This window comes from Hetaerina americana, unplaced genomic scaffold (genome assembly GCF_022747635.1).
Source record: "Hetaerina americana unplaced genomic scaffold, ioHetAmer1.1.p SCAF_3, whole genome shotgun sequence".
Lineage (NCBI taxonomy): Eukaryota > Metazoa > Arthropoda > Insecta > Odonata > Calopterygidae > Hetaerina > Hetaerina americana.
In genome coordinates this window covers 87011407-87023545 of record NW_027286874.1, presented here as the reverse complement: position 1 = coordinate 87023545, position 12139 = coordinate 87011407, and the positions used below count along the sequence as shown (strand labels likewise).

Here is a 12139-nt window from a genome sequence, read left to right as displayed (position 1 = left end):
TTCTTATCTGCCAATATTTAATTATAAGAAAACGATCCTTGCTTTTCGAATATGCCTCGTATTGTTAGTATTCTTATTTTTTTAGGAATTGCTTTTATACAGTTTATATTTATTCACGAAAAACATATTTTTCGTTTCAGTTCTCTAAAAGATACGCTTTTAGTAAACATAATTTCCAAGCCGCCCATCCTTACTAAGTTGGAGAAAGGCGTTAGGGATTTTTTTCTCCGACCGTTCCTCGTACTTTCTTCATTCTTTCCCTTCATGTTATCTGAAGATCTTGTTATCTTTCTTTCTCATATTTTCTTCCCGGTTTCCTCGGCGAGCCGCCGCCCCCCTCCCCATAACGGCCTTCAACTCCTTTCCCTTACCTCTCAATATCACATGCACGAATACCTCCTTTTCCATCGAATTTTGGACTTAAAAGGCCGAAAATCATTCACGCTGAAATTGGGAAAGAACCGAGAGCAAGTGGTTACTCTGATCGGGGTTAATGGACGCACATGGAAATTGTTGCCAGGTCAGTGTGCGTTGCTAGTGAGAAAATGTTGCCTGTTCTCATTGAAATCAAACGCCTTCGGTAGCTCAGTTGGTAGAGCGGTGGGCTGTAGTTGGTAATCATTATTGCGGATATCCATAGGTCGCTGGTTCAAATCCGGCCCGAAGGACATTATTTTTATGCCGTAAAAAAGTTTTGTAAGAAAGAAAAAATGTTTTGGTACTCTTCTAATTTTGAAAAAAGGTTGTTATAGTTATAAACAAGACAGCCACGAGCAGGTTTTAACTCAGTTTAAGTTGGTGTTGCATGAAAATAAGTTTACTAAGAAGGTGCAGATGAAACTTGGCTACACCATTTTGAGCCAAAGAACAAACAGCGTGGAAATTTCCGGTACCGCCAAATCCGAAAAAAAGCTGAAGTGATGGAAAAGTCATGGTCATATGACTTTTTGTTACTTAGGGACTTAAGGGCATGAGCCTGCCGCACCAGAAAATAAAACTGTAAAGGGAACATATTATAGTGGTGCAATAAAAATTCTTCTAAACCATATCAATCGTAAAAGGTCATATTCAAGTCAATGAACCGTGTGCCTCTCGTACAATACACATGAAGTTATCAAAATAACATGACATTTTTTCACAATAAATCGTGCGAATAAAAAATCGATGATCACTTTTTATTTATTTTATTCTGGTAGTATGATCTTCATCATCTATGATATACACAGAATTAAGACAATCAATACAACGTATAATTACAGACAATTTTATCTTATGCCATAGTGATATGATCGTCATACTATGCATAGTAGTGTACATTAAAAATTTATACATGGGATACTCATCCTGGTCTTGCTAAGCCAGTCAGTTTTGGCTTGACAGGAAGTGCCACGTAAACAAAAATGAGAGATACAGGTGTCTGCAATTATAAGCTACATATATTTTGTCACGTTTTTTTCCAAGCCCTAATCCATTCTATGAGATAGCCAGTCTTTTATTTTCCCTTTCACAATATTTACTGACTGTAATATTCTTCAAACTTTAGGTATTTCATTAAAAATTAGAGGTACAGTAACCTTCAATTTTCTCTACCTTGATTTGTATGATTTTTTTGTTTTTTTTCCGACAACCGCAGCCGATTCACGACCAATATTTTTCAAATAAAATCTGTTTGGTCTGTGTAAAACTGCAAATGGTTACCTAAAATTGCATTGGAACTTCACTTTTTTAATTGTGCCTCGAGTATAGCCCGTGGGGAAATACGAGAATTACATTGAATATATTTCAAGAAGTTCATTGAATATATTAAAAGTTCTGGTCTCGAGGGAAAGATCAAGAACCGGCTTTCAACTAATCCCCATGCTTGTAGAAAAGCATTCGCGTTACTGTATCTTCTGCTGCAGATTCGGTCCCGACGGCAAGTGGCTCTTGGGTATTTTTGCTTATGTAGATCATATTGCAAAACGTCACCACTAAAGTGACGCCTTCGGTAGCTCAGTTGGTAGAGCGGTGGACTGTAGAAGGAAAGTAATCAGCTATCCATAGGTCACTGGTTCAAATCCGGCCCGAAGGAAGTATTTTTGTCGCCTAGACCCCTTAGGTTAGAGCTATTATTATTGTATTTAGATTAATAAATAGTAATAATTATAAAATAATTGTTTTACTTAAATCCTCTTCCAAGTGTTTACTAATATAGCTGACTAGGTCGAACTGAATACTCATCGAACCTTGTTCGTGAAGGATTTAATAGCTGTCGATTAGAATGACTGTGTTTGTTTCATTAAGTTACCTCTCTCTCTTTATACATATCGGTGGTTAAATGGTTCTCTGTTACACGATAGGATAATTTTGCTTCTAATTTGCGTTTTGGTAATGAAGTAGTTCCACTGATTAGGCTGTGGACCGTATGAGGATATTTCATGCATCCACATGTTCAGATACATCCTCAAGGGAATTTATTTATATGAGCTATCTCTCCAAACTTTTAGCTATTTAATTAAGTCTTAAGATAACGTTTTTGTTTAAAAGTATCAATGTTCATCAAGATTTGATATTCCAAATAAGGAAATTCACAGTCTAAAAATCATTCTTCTTGACAAGGACTGTCAAAAAACTTAGCCGTCACTCGGTGGAAGCTACTGTCGCGTGGTGGGCGGCCGCGACATCATTGGTGGGAGCGTAGCACAGAATGAGGCAGTAGTATTTAGTTTACGAGTCTTTATTTAACCCTTTTCAAGCAATGGGGTTCAGGCACCGGGGAGTAAGGACGAGCGAGCACTTAAGGGTGTCGGGCGTCCTTGGTGTGGTCGGAGGCTCGACTGACTGACTCGGCAGGGTATCGGGGGAGGAAAGGGGAAGGGAATGGGTCCAAGGATCGTCTCGCTTTATAAGGTATCGAGATAGTGCGGCCATCGCTCCTTCGGGGAGAGAGCGGATGAATTCATAGTAACTACATTGTTGCAAAAAGGGTGAATTGGGTAGCGGACATTGTCTTTTTTGCTGGGGTGTACTCCTTCTTGGGAGAGATGATCGTTAGTAGGGTTTTCCGAGGAACCCGCAAAAAATTGTTTTTTTTTTAAATAACATTTTAAAGCATCGCCTGAAAGGTAAAAAAATAAGCAATATTTGTTAAGACAAAAATAAATTGGTGATGATGAATAAACGAAAAGAAAACTTAACTTCATGTCGCTCAACAATATATTCAGCGATACATTTAATATCCCAATTACAAGCAGACCAGTGACACGTCCCACATGCATTCAGAAATCAGGATAGGATGAGAGAGCAAAATTCTTCAAAAGCCTGTGTTTTTTTAAAAAGAGCTGCTAAATATTTTCAGAAATGTGACGATAAACCGATGAACTTTAGTCGGAAAAAGATTAAAATCTCCATGGGCCAATGGGGCTCACATATTTCCCGACAGTTTTTTTTAGCTCGCTTCTAAATATAGCCGATCTGGTCAAACAATTTCTTTAATGAATGACGTTTTACGATGTTCCACAATGTCTTCTGCTTACAAATATTCATCCTTCGCCGTAGTTGTAATTCGAAAGTCCGTCTTTTAATCCTATCTCTTTTTCCTCTCCTTCCATATTCCTCATTTTCCTCGACCTCTCCTTTGTCTTTCATTTGAGTACCACGCCAAAATTTTCATTAAGTTTCTCTCTATTCCCATCCGTTGTACGTGTCCATATCATCTTCATTGCTGCGTTTATTTATCATCTACTATAATTTAATTTAACCGTGATTTTTTGCCTTGAATCCATTCTTCTTTTATGATCATATCAAGTGTTCCATTCTCTCTAACTCTCTCTCATTATATGTCAGATTTTTATCTGACAGTGGTGTCATAATACACAATAGGGGTATGGTACACGGAAAACTTCCCTCCCGGAACCCATCTCGTTCTTCTGCCTCCCTATGTTTATACATTTTTCAGTAATCTATTTTTACTATTTTCTGCATAATCTGTAAATAGTTCAAACAAATAATCTCGGAAATTTAGATGCTTATTTTTACCGAGTACTTGGTACATATCTTCAATCATCTTATTCATTCATGTTTTCATTAGAGTTAAAAAAATTAACCGTCATATCTTTTGGTCCCTGGGGAGCAATAGCAGACTCGATAATTTTTTGCTCTCTAAAAGAGTATATTCTATTAAATGATATTGGGTTAAATAATTTGCACTGTGTAATGTTGAGTAGGAGACCTCATGTTGGCGTCATTTTGATTGGAAAGGCTATATTTTACTCTTTCTACGACTTCGGTCCAATTGAGAATGACAGTGACATGCCTTGGTGATTACCGAAAAGTCGCGATTTTCATGGTCACCTCTTGGAGAATGTACGTATGGTTGAAGTTATTTGTGTAATTATTTCAGTTCTTAATAATGCAGCCAAACGATTTTGGAGGCAAATTCTTTGACATTTGAGATCTCAAGCCAGGAATACGGCGATTTTTCTTCGCCAAATCGAGACTATTTTACTTCCATTTGATCGCGATGATTGCCGGACGTACGTGTATACATGTACATGTTGATTAATTTATATAATTTCATATAATTTTTCAACTTTTCACGCCAATGAAATAAAAACGCGTACTAGTCTTCACTCTATTATTTTATGTAAACCGAAAATCATGGTGTATTTTTCACAGCTTGAAAATGAGCCCAAGAGATCGTCATTCATGGCCTTTTACATTGAAATATTAAAGTAAAAATCTGTTTACTTTTACTCCGTAGCTGTAGGGGGCAGTTCGTTTTCACTAAGTCGCTCAAACCTTATTACATTCAAATAAATTATTGTGGCGTTAGCCAACTAATTTCATTTGTACTTTGTTTAGAAAGGTAAACTGTTTACGGCTATTGGAGTTATACATTCATTCAATACTACTAGCCGTAAGAGCTCAATTCTATCGACATTACAAATAAATTACTTGAGCTATCGTCATTGTTAAAGGAGATAATTAGTAATTATTGTTTAAGCTGATCAACCAGTGTGCCTGGATGCTATTCGATCTTTATTAACCCACGCGATGTAGCGAATAAGTGAAAACTACTGTCGCGCATTGCTGTCGTAATTACATACATATTTTCCACCCTTTGCGCAGGATTCAAGAGGTTTTTAATATTGCTTCCCCTAAAAAAAACGTGTTTCCGCAATAGGTTAGACTCAAGTGCATTTTGGAGAAATTCAGCGATGCAATGCATTAAGGCGTTCGCCGCTCGAATGGGAGGCGACAAAACATAACGGTTCCACTTTAAATAAATAAAAATAAAATTACAAAACGCATTCCCTGGTGCAATCATGTGCGCAGGGATACATTTAGGTTATGCCCATGGGTGCGTTTCCAAAATTACTTTCCTCGGCATTTTATCCGGTTCTGTTATATATATATATATTTTTTTTTTCAAATTCATTTCATTACAGTCTTCTGCTACAAGTCTGCACGAGGTGACGAGGGTCCTCCCGGTACACGAGCCGCGTGTTCACTGTATGTGAGGGGGAGAGGCGGAGAAACCTCGTAACTTCACATAAAAGTCTACGGGAGTCTAAATGAAATCCACGCGGCGTGGGGAGAAGTGGGAACAGCTCGCACGCTTTGCACGCCGTGAAAACTTAGCGCCCCCACTCTCAACATGAGAGGTGGTCATAAATAAAAATGGAAAAACGAAATAATTGAACTCTCCTTACAATGTGTTTCCGGCTTTTTTAAAAAAGTTATTTCGTGTTGAATCCAAATCGACCGCAGTTTCCTTTTGCAAACAAACGAGCAAATATAGTAGGTACGTAACACGGTAGCTTTGTAAGCGGTACGCTGCGGTATGACGTTGGAAAAAAATAATTTCTCCTCAGGCCGAATTTGTGACGCCGCAATATTGTGGAGGTTGGGTCTCCAAAAATGAAGTCTCAACTGGTCGGTCTCAACTGTGTAAACGAAGTAGTTTCAAGTATTTGCGTACTTCCGGCCATATTTGAACCAGCGGCCTACGGATGCCAGAACTATTCTACCGCGGAAACAAGCTTTCAACCGTGTAACAAGAGCTGATAAAGATCCCATCTCAGCGCTGCGTTCCCAAAAAAAAAAATGCTTTACCCACCTGGTTGTTACAGCTACGACGGAGGACACTTAAATATCGATCTAACTATAAGATCAGGAATATTTCGAGGTCAAAACAATTTTCCATCGGGTCGGATTTCAAACAGCGAACTACTCATATTTGGATATTTGATTTGTGATTCCGGGGACAATTCAACATTCTACCGACTGAACTAAAGAGAGAGAGAGGAAAATATACAGGGTTCGTCCGGAAAATAAGTGTACTGAGCTCAGGAAAAAAAATTTATTACACATTTACATATCTTAAGCTAATATTCCTCAAAATAGGACCCTTGTGAGTCGATACACTTGTTCCAGCGGCGTTCCCATTCCTGGAACGCTCCCGCGAAGGCATCATCGGGAACCTCTCGAAGACACGTCGTCACGGCCTCTTTGACGGCGTCCAAAGTCCCGTATCGCGTTCCTTTCAAACTCCTCTTTATCTTCGGGAACAGAAAGAAGTCCGGTGGTGCCAAGTCCGGGCTGTACGGCGGGTGCGGCAGCGTTGCCACGCCGTGCATGGCCAAGAAGTCCGACACGACAAGCGCGGTGTGAGACGGCGCATTGTCGTGATACAGCCACCAGATGTTTTTGATCGCTGGCCGGACGCGGGCGACTCGTTTTCGAAGCCTGTGGAGCACTTGGACGTAAAATGCAGCATTTACAGTTTGTCGTTCGGGTACAAATTCGTAGTGGACGACTCCCCTTTTGTCAAAAAAGACAATGAGCATCGCCTTGATCCGAGATTTGCTCATGCGAGCTTTCTTTTGACGGGGTGATGATTGGGTGTGCCACTCCGCACTTTGTCTCTTCGACTCCGGGTCGTACTCAAAGATCCACGTCTCGTCACCCGAAACAACGTTCTCTAAAAAATGTGGATCATTTTTGCAGTGATCCGCAAGTTGTGTCGCGATTTCCAAACGATTGAGTCTTTGATCATCACTGAGCACTTTCGGCACCAACTTTGCACACATTTTTCGCATCTGTAATTGCTCCCTAATAATCTCGTGCACTATTGTTTTTGGCACATTACACTGCTCTGCTATCATCCGAACACTAAGACGACGATCAGAGTTCAGTACATCGCGAACTTTTCGCACATTTTCGTCGGTGAGTGTCGTTGATGGGCGTCCAGGCCGTGGTTCGTCGTCGACCTCTTCTCTGCCCTCCACGAACATCTTGTGCCACCGAAAGATCATGTTTCTGGACATGGCTGACTCCCCGTAGGCCTGGTTAATCATACCGACAGTTTCGGCAGACGATTTCCCAAGCTTTACCGCAAATTTGATGGAATAACGCTGCTCCAAAAACTTCGGCATCGCGTTCCGTGACGTGGGTCGAGCGTGGAGGTTCGCGTTAACAGAGCTCCTCACTACACCACAGCTGAGAGCCGACTGCCTTTTTCAGCGTCGCTTGCCAACATACCCCCCTCCAATCGCAGCCCGTCAGAGCGGTGCTGGGCGCGCCTTTAGCGGCGGGAAAAAATCAGTACACTTATTTTCCGGACGAACCCTGTATATTTACCTTAAGCAGAATTCCATCAAGGGAACCAATATTATGGCCCTACCAAGTGAGCTACGGAAGTAATTTTAGAGATTGGTCTTTACTTGGCGACGTTTACAGAAGGAAAGATGTTTCGCTATGTTTATTATGTTACCTATGTATTTTCGTAACGCCATGAAAACTTTTATATATAGTATGTATAAGAGTATAAGTGACGCAGTCGACATTAATCGTTTTCACAAAGTTACGTAGTCATACCTTGTATCATCTAGATGATCAGCCGCTCGATTTCTTCATGAAACGGTGTATGTACCTGCTATAGGATATTAATGTTTATTATATTGGAATAAAAAAGAAATATCTTACGACCCAATCATTTCATTTCTCAAACTAACGAGACATTTACTACGAACAGTCGGATTATTGATTGAAAACGTAACGGGAAAAATAGCGCGCCTAAAAGGGGTTAATTTTCTCTCAGAAACAAAGGACGTAACGATGCCACTTAAGTACTAGACGTTAACTTTTTGGCAGCAATGGGGTCGAAAATACAACTTATTCAAAACTTACAAGCGTTGGCTTTTACTTTGCATAAACACCGAGAAATGGTGCACACAAGCAGTACGATAAATTGTTGACGAAAAAATCGCTGGACGCAGTAAAACTATGTATTTAAAAAAAGACACTGGATTAGGTAGAATAAAAACGGACAAAAAGTTTCCTTCGGGCCGGATTTGAACCAGCGGCCTATGGATATCTGATATGTTTCCAACTACAGTCCACCGCTCTACCAACTGAGCTACCGAAGGTGTTAGCGAAAGCGGGTTTCGCTTCTCAAGATGTTTTGCAAAGGAGAGAAAGTGCTTACGCGAGCTTGATTCCAACGAGGTTGGAGAGCGAGACAGACAGCGTGTCCGCTCGAGTGCCTCCATACACGTGAACGAAGATGGAAGACGGCGGCTTTTGGTAACTGCTGCTGCCACAGTAAAAAAAATGTTATTCGCTTCATAAATGCCGGATATAATTTACTTGCACGAATTATCGTTGGTGTGATTTCGGTCTCCCGTCGCATGTGAACTTTCGGGTCCCTCAGATCACCGACGCGAGCGCTAGGCGATAGGCGGATGCGCGACATTTGATCCTCATCGTATGACCTTGTATTTTGCCAATGGAATCCGCTTCGAGGCAGTTTAATGCTGCGAGTGTTCATTTTGCCCCGAGAAAGGTAATGACTGCGGTATGAGTAACCATATAATATATTAAACCGAACAGGTGAACCTCGAAATGTGTCTAAGCTCAGGTACTAAACGCTTACCTTCAGAGAAGCGTTACTCTTCCGGATTTTTGTAGTCTCGCGGAAGTGTTTATAGCACAAGGCTTTAATTTTTTCGGTTCGAAGGCTCTTGGCGATCCAAAATAAGGAATTGATATGTCACTCCGAATGTATCTCAGAAAATCATAGTTGTAAAAAGTATAACGCGTAGGTATGTCCGAAAATACAGTTATATGCGGGTGACCGAGCTGTGAATTTGGTGAAAATACGTGTGGAAAACAAGATGTAACAGCGCCATCTAGCGTAGTTTCTGTTTAGACGAATAACTATTTGTGCTTGGACATCAGTCAAACAAGTTTTAAAAAATTTTCCTTCGGGCCGGATTTGAACCAGCGGCCTATGGATATCTGCCATGTTCCAACTACAGTCCACCGCTCTACCAACTGAGCTACCGAAGGAGATGATGGGATATGCTTTGCTCGTCAAGATCAGTGCAAATGAGTGAAAGTGCTTACGCGAATTGGATTCAGTCGAGGCTAGAAACAGCTAGAAAACCTGCTCGAGTGCTTTTCTTATATTCTCTTAATAAATTTAAGATATGATTTCCTCGCACGAATTATTATTGGTGTGTTTTCAGTCTCTCATCGCATGTGGACTTTCGGATCCCACTCAGTTCACAGAGCTAGACACTAAGATACGGCGAAATTGGAACCTAATCGTCTGACCTTGTATTTTTCCATTGAAATTCTCTTCAAGGGCCCAATGGAATACCGCGAGTCCATTTTGCCTCGAGAAAAATATTTATTACATCTACATCAATACCCTGCAAGCCACCAAAAAGGTGTGTGGCAGGGGGTGCAGCACCAGGAGGCAAGGGTATGGGATGAGGGGGTTTGGATTTTTGAAATGGATGGGTGAAGGTAAGGGGAACCTGCAAAAAAAAATATATATATATATATATATAAATATATATATACTCATATATACAGAAACAGATATAAGGAAAAGGGATAGGAACACATATAAAGGACGAACACAATAAATGATGGTGTTCGTCCTTTATATGTGTTCCTATCCCTTTTCCTTATATCTGTTTCTGTATATATGAGTATTTATTCGCCGTTTGGCGGGATTTCGTGTTTGAATGTATATATATATATATATATATATATATATATATATATATATACTATATATATAATCGTATAACCCTGCGCAGTCGCCGCCTTGTAGGTTAATACTTATTATGTCGAGCCGGTTCCTGGGGGATTTCGAGTACAAGAATTCTGGTCTCTTATTGTTCTCGGAAAAAATGGCCATTTAAATCTGTCTGTCCTGCAGTCAATCTCTCTAATCTTACATTCGTGATCTCTCCGCCCGTAATACGTTGGGGTTCGTATTATGTTCTTGATGTCATCGGAAAAGGACCCATCTTTAAATGTTTTTAATAAGTTTAATCTATATTGTAAACGCCGCTGTTTAAGGGAATCCCAGCCTAAATTTTCTTGCAAAGTAGTTCCGCTGCTGAGTTGGTCATAACAATTTTTGACAAATCTAGCCCCCCTCCGCTGAACTCGATCCAATTCCGAAATTAAATTTATCACTTGAGGATCCCATATACTGGCAGCATACTCTAGGTGGGGCCTGACTAGGGTAAGAAAACATCGTTCCTTCACTTTTCGTCACATTTACCCAGCACTCTTTTTACAAATCCCAATTTTTTATTAGCGCGACCGCATATTTGCCGTATGTGCTTTCCCCAGGACAGATCGTGAGTAATTGTTACACCCAAGTATTTAAAGGAATCTACCCTCGCGATTTCTGTTTGCTTCACTTTGTAACTAAATGGGGGGGTGTTACTCTTTTCCCAAAAATGTATTACTACGCATTTTTTCAAATTTAATTCCAATTGCCATGTATCGCCCCAGGTCTGGATTGCATTTAGGTCGTTATCTAACGTGAGTCTGTCATCGCGACTTCGAATGTCCCCATAAATCACCGCATCGTCAGCAAAAATACGGAGCCTGCTATTAACCACGTACGTATTACCGTACGGGTATTATATTTTTCACCTTACAAGTTCAGGTTTCTAAATTATGGACGAATATTTCGGTGCAGTCATTCAAGTCTGGAAGTGGAAGTCATGGAATTTTCTTATCCACGGAAGATTAGTGAATGCAATGAATTTCGGAAAATACTATATCGGTAAAAATTTTGAAAGTGCCGGAACCATAGTAATTCTTGAAAATTATAGGCGTGAGGATAGCTCAAGTCTGCTCAAAATGGAATGCATAGTCATAAATTAACCTGCACTAAAGTATCAAATATTAACATTTTAGCTGTATGAATAACCATATAATATATTAAACCAAACAAGTGAACCTCGAAATGTGTCTAAACTCAGGTACTTAGCGCTTACCCTCAGAGAATGATTAATTACCCCCCGCCACACGCCCTTGCGGAGGCTTGCGGGGTATTATGTAGATGTAGAAAAACGTTATATTCTCCCTTTTTTGTAGTGTCGCGAAAGTGGTATAGCACAAGGGTTTTAATTTTTCGGTAGAAATACGTAGCGAGGGTTCTTGGCGGTCCAAAATAAGAAATTGATATGGCACTCCCAATGTGTCTCAGAAAATTATAATTGCAAAAAACGAGAACGCGTAGGAGTGTCCGAAAATACAGTTATGTACTGGTGACCGAGCTGCGATTTTGGCAGAGAGCAGCATAGATATGTGAAAATACGTGTCGAAAACAAGATACATAATACCGCATCGCATCGAAGTTTCTGTTTTGACGAAGAAATATTTCTGCTTCCACAGAAGTCAAACAAGTTTTAAAAAATATCCTTCGGGCCGGATTTGAACCAGCGACCTATGGATACCTGCCATGTTCCAACTACAGTCCACCGCTCTACCAACTGAGCTACCGAAGGGGTTAAAGGGAGATATTTCGCTCGTAAAAATGAGTGAAAGTGCTTGCGCGAATTGGATTCAGTCGAGGCTGTAGACCGAAACAGCCAGAAAACCTGTTCGAGTGCCTTTCTTATATTCACGTGCATGGGGGACGGAAGGCAATTCTTACCATTGCCATTGATGTGCACTGTAAAGACAATTATTTTTATGTTTAATATCCACTATGCACATGAATTTAATACGCAATGCTTACCAGTGATACATTGCTTTCAATAGAACGATTTCAGAGCGTAAAAATCTTTCGCCTTTACCGGGATCCCGGTCAAGATGAATGCTTTTTACCCTCGGAAAT

At 40.3% G+C, this 12139-nt stretch overlaps 5 non-coding genes across 5 annotated transcripts; 2 read left to right on the top strand and 3 right to left on the bottom strand.

Moving 5' to 3' along the window:
* Positions 1 to 574: 574 nt before the first annotated feature.
* On the top strand, positions 575 to 668 carry TRNAY-GUA (transfer RNA tyrosine (anticodon GUA)). Its single transcript has 2 exons — positions 575 to 611; positions 633 to 668. It is a non-coding gene; the product is annotated as a tRNA-Tyr (tRNA).
* Positions 669 to 1981: 1313 nt separating this feature from the next.
* On the top strand, positions 1982 to 2071 carry TRNAY-GUA (transfer RNA tyrosine (anticodon GUA)). Its single transcript is given in 2 exon segments — positions 1982 to 2018; positions 2036 to 2071. It is a non-coding gene; the product is annotated as a tRNA-Tyr (tRNA).
* A 6250-nt stretch (positions 2072 to 8321) lies between these two features.
* TRNAY-GUA (transfer RNA tyrosine (anticodon GUA)) lies at positions 8322 to 8411 on the bottom strand. Its single transcript is given in 2 exon segments — positions 8322 to 8357; positions 8375 to 8411. It is a non-coding gene; the product is annotated as a tRNA-Tyr (tRNA).
* Positions 8412 to 9244: 833 nt separating this feature from the next.
* Positions 9245 to 9333, bottom strand: TRNAY-GUA (transfer RNA tyrosine (anticodon GUA)). The gene is given in 2 exon segments: positions 9245 to 9280; positions 9297 to 9333. It is a non-coding gene; the product is annotated as a tRNA-Tyr (tRNA).
* Positions 9334 to 11718: 2385 nt separating this feature from the next.
* Positions 11719 to 11807, bottom strand: TRNAY-GUA (transfer RNA tyrosine (anticodon GUA)). The gene is given in 2 exon segments: positions 11719 to 11754; positions 11771 to 11807. It is a non-coding gene; the product is annotated as a tRNA-Tyr (tRNA).
* Positions 11808 to 12139: the final 332 nt, after the last annotated feature.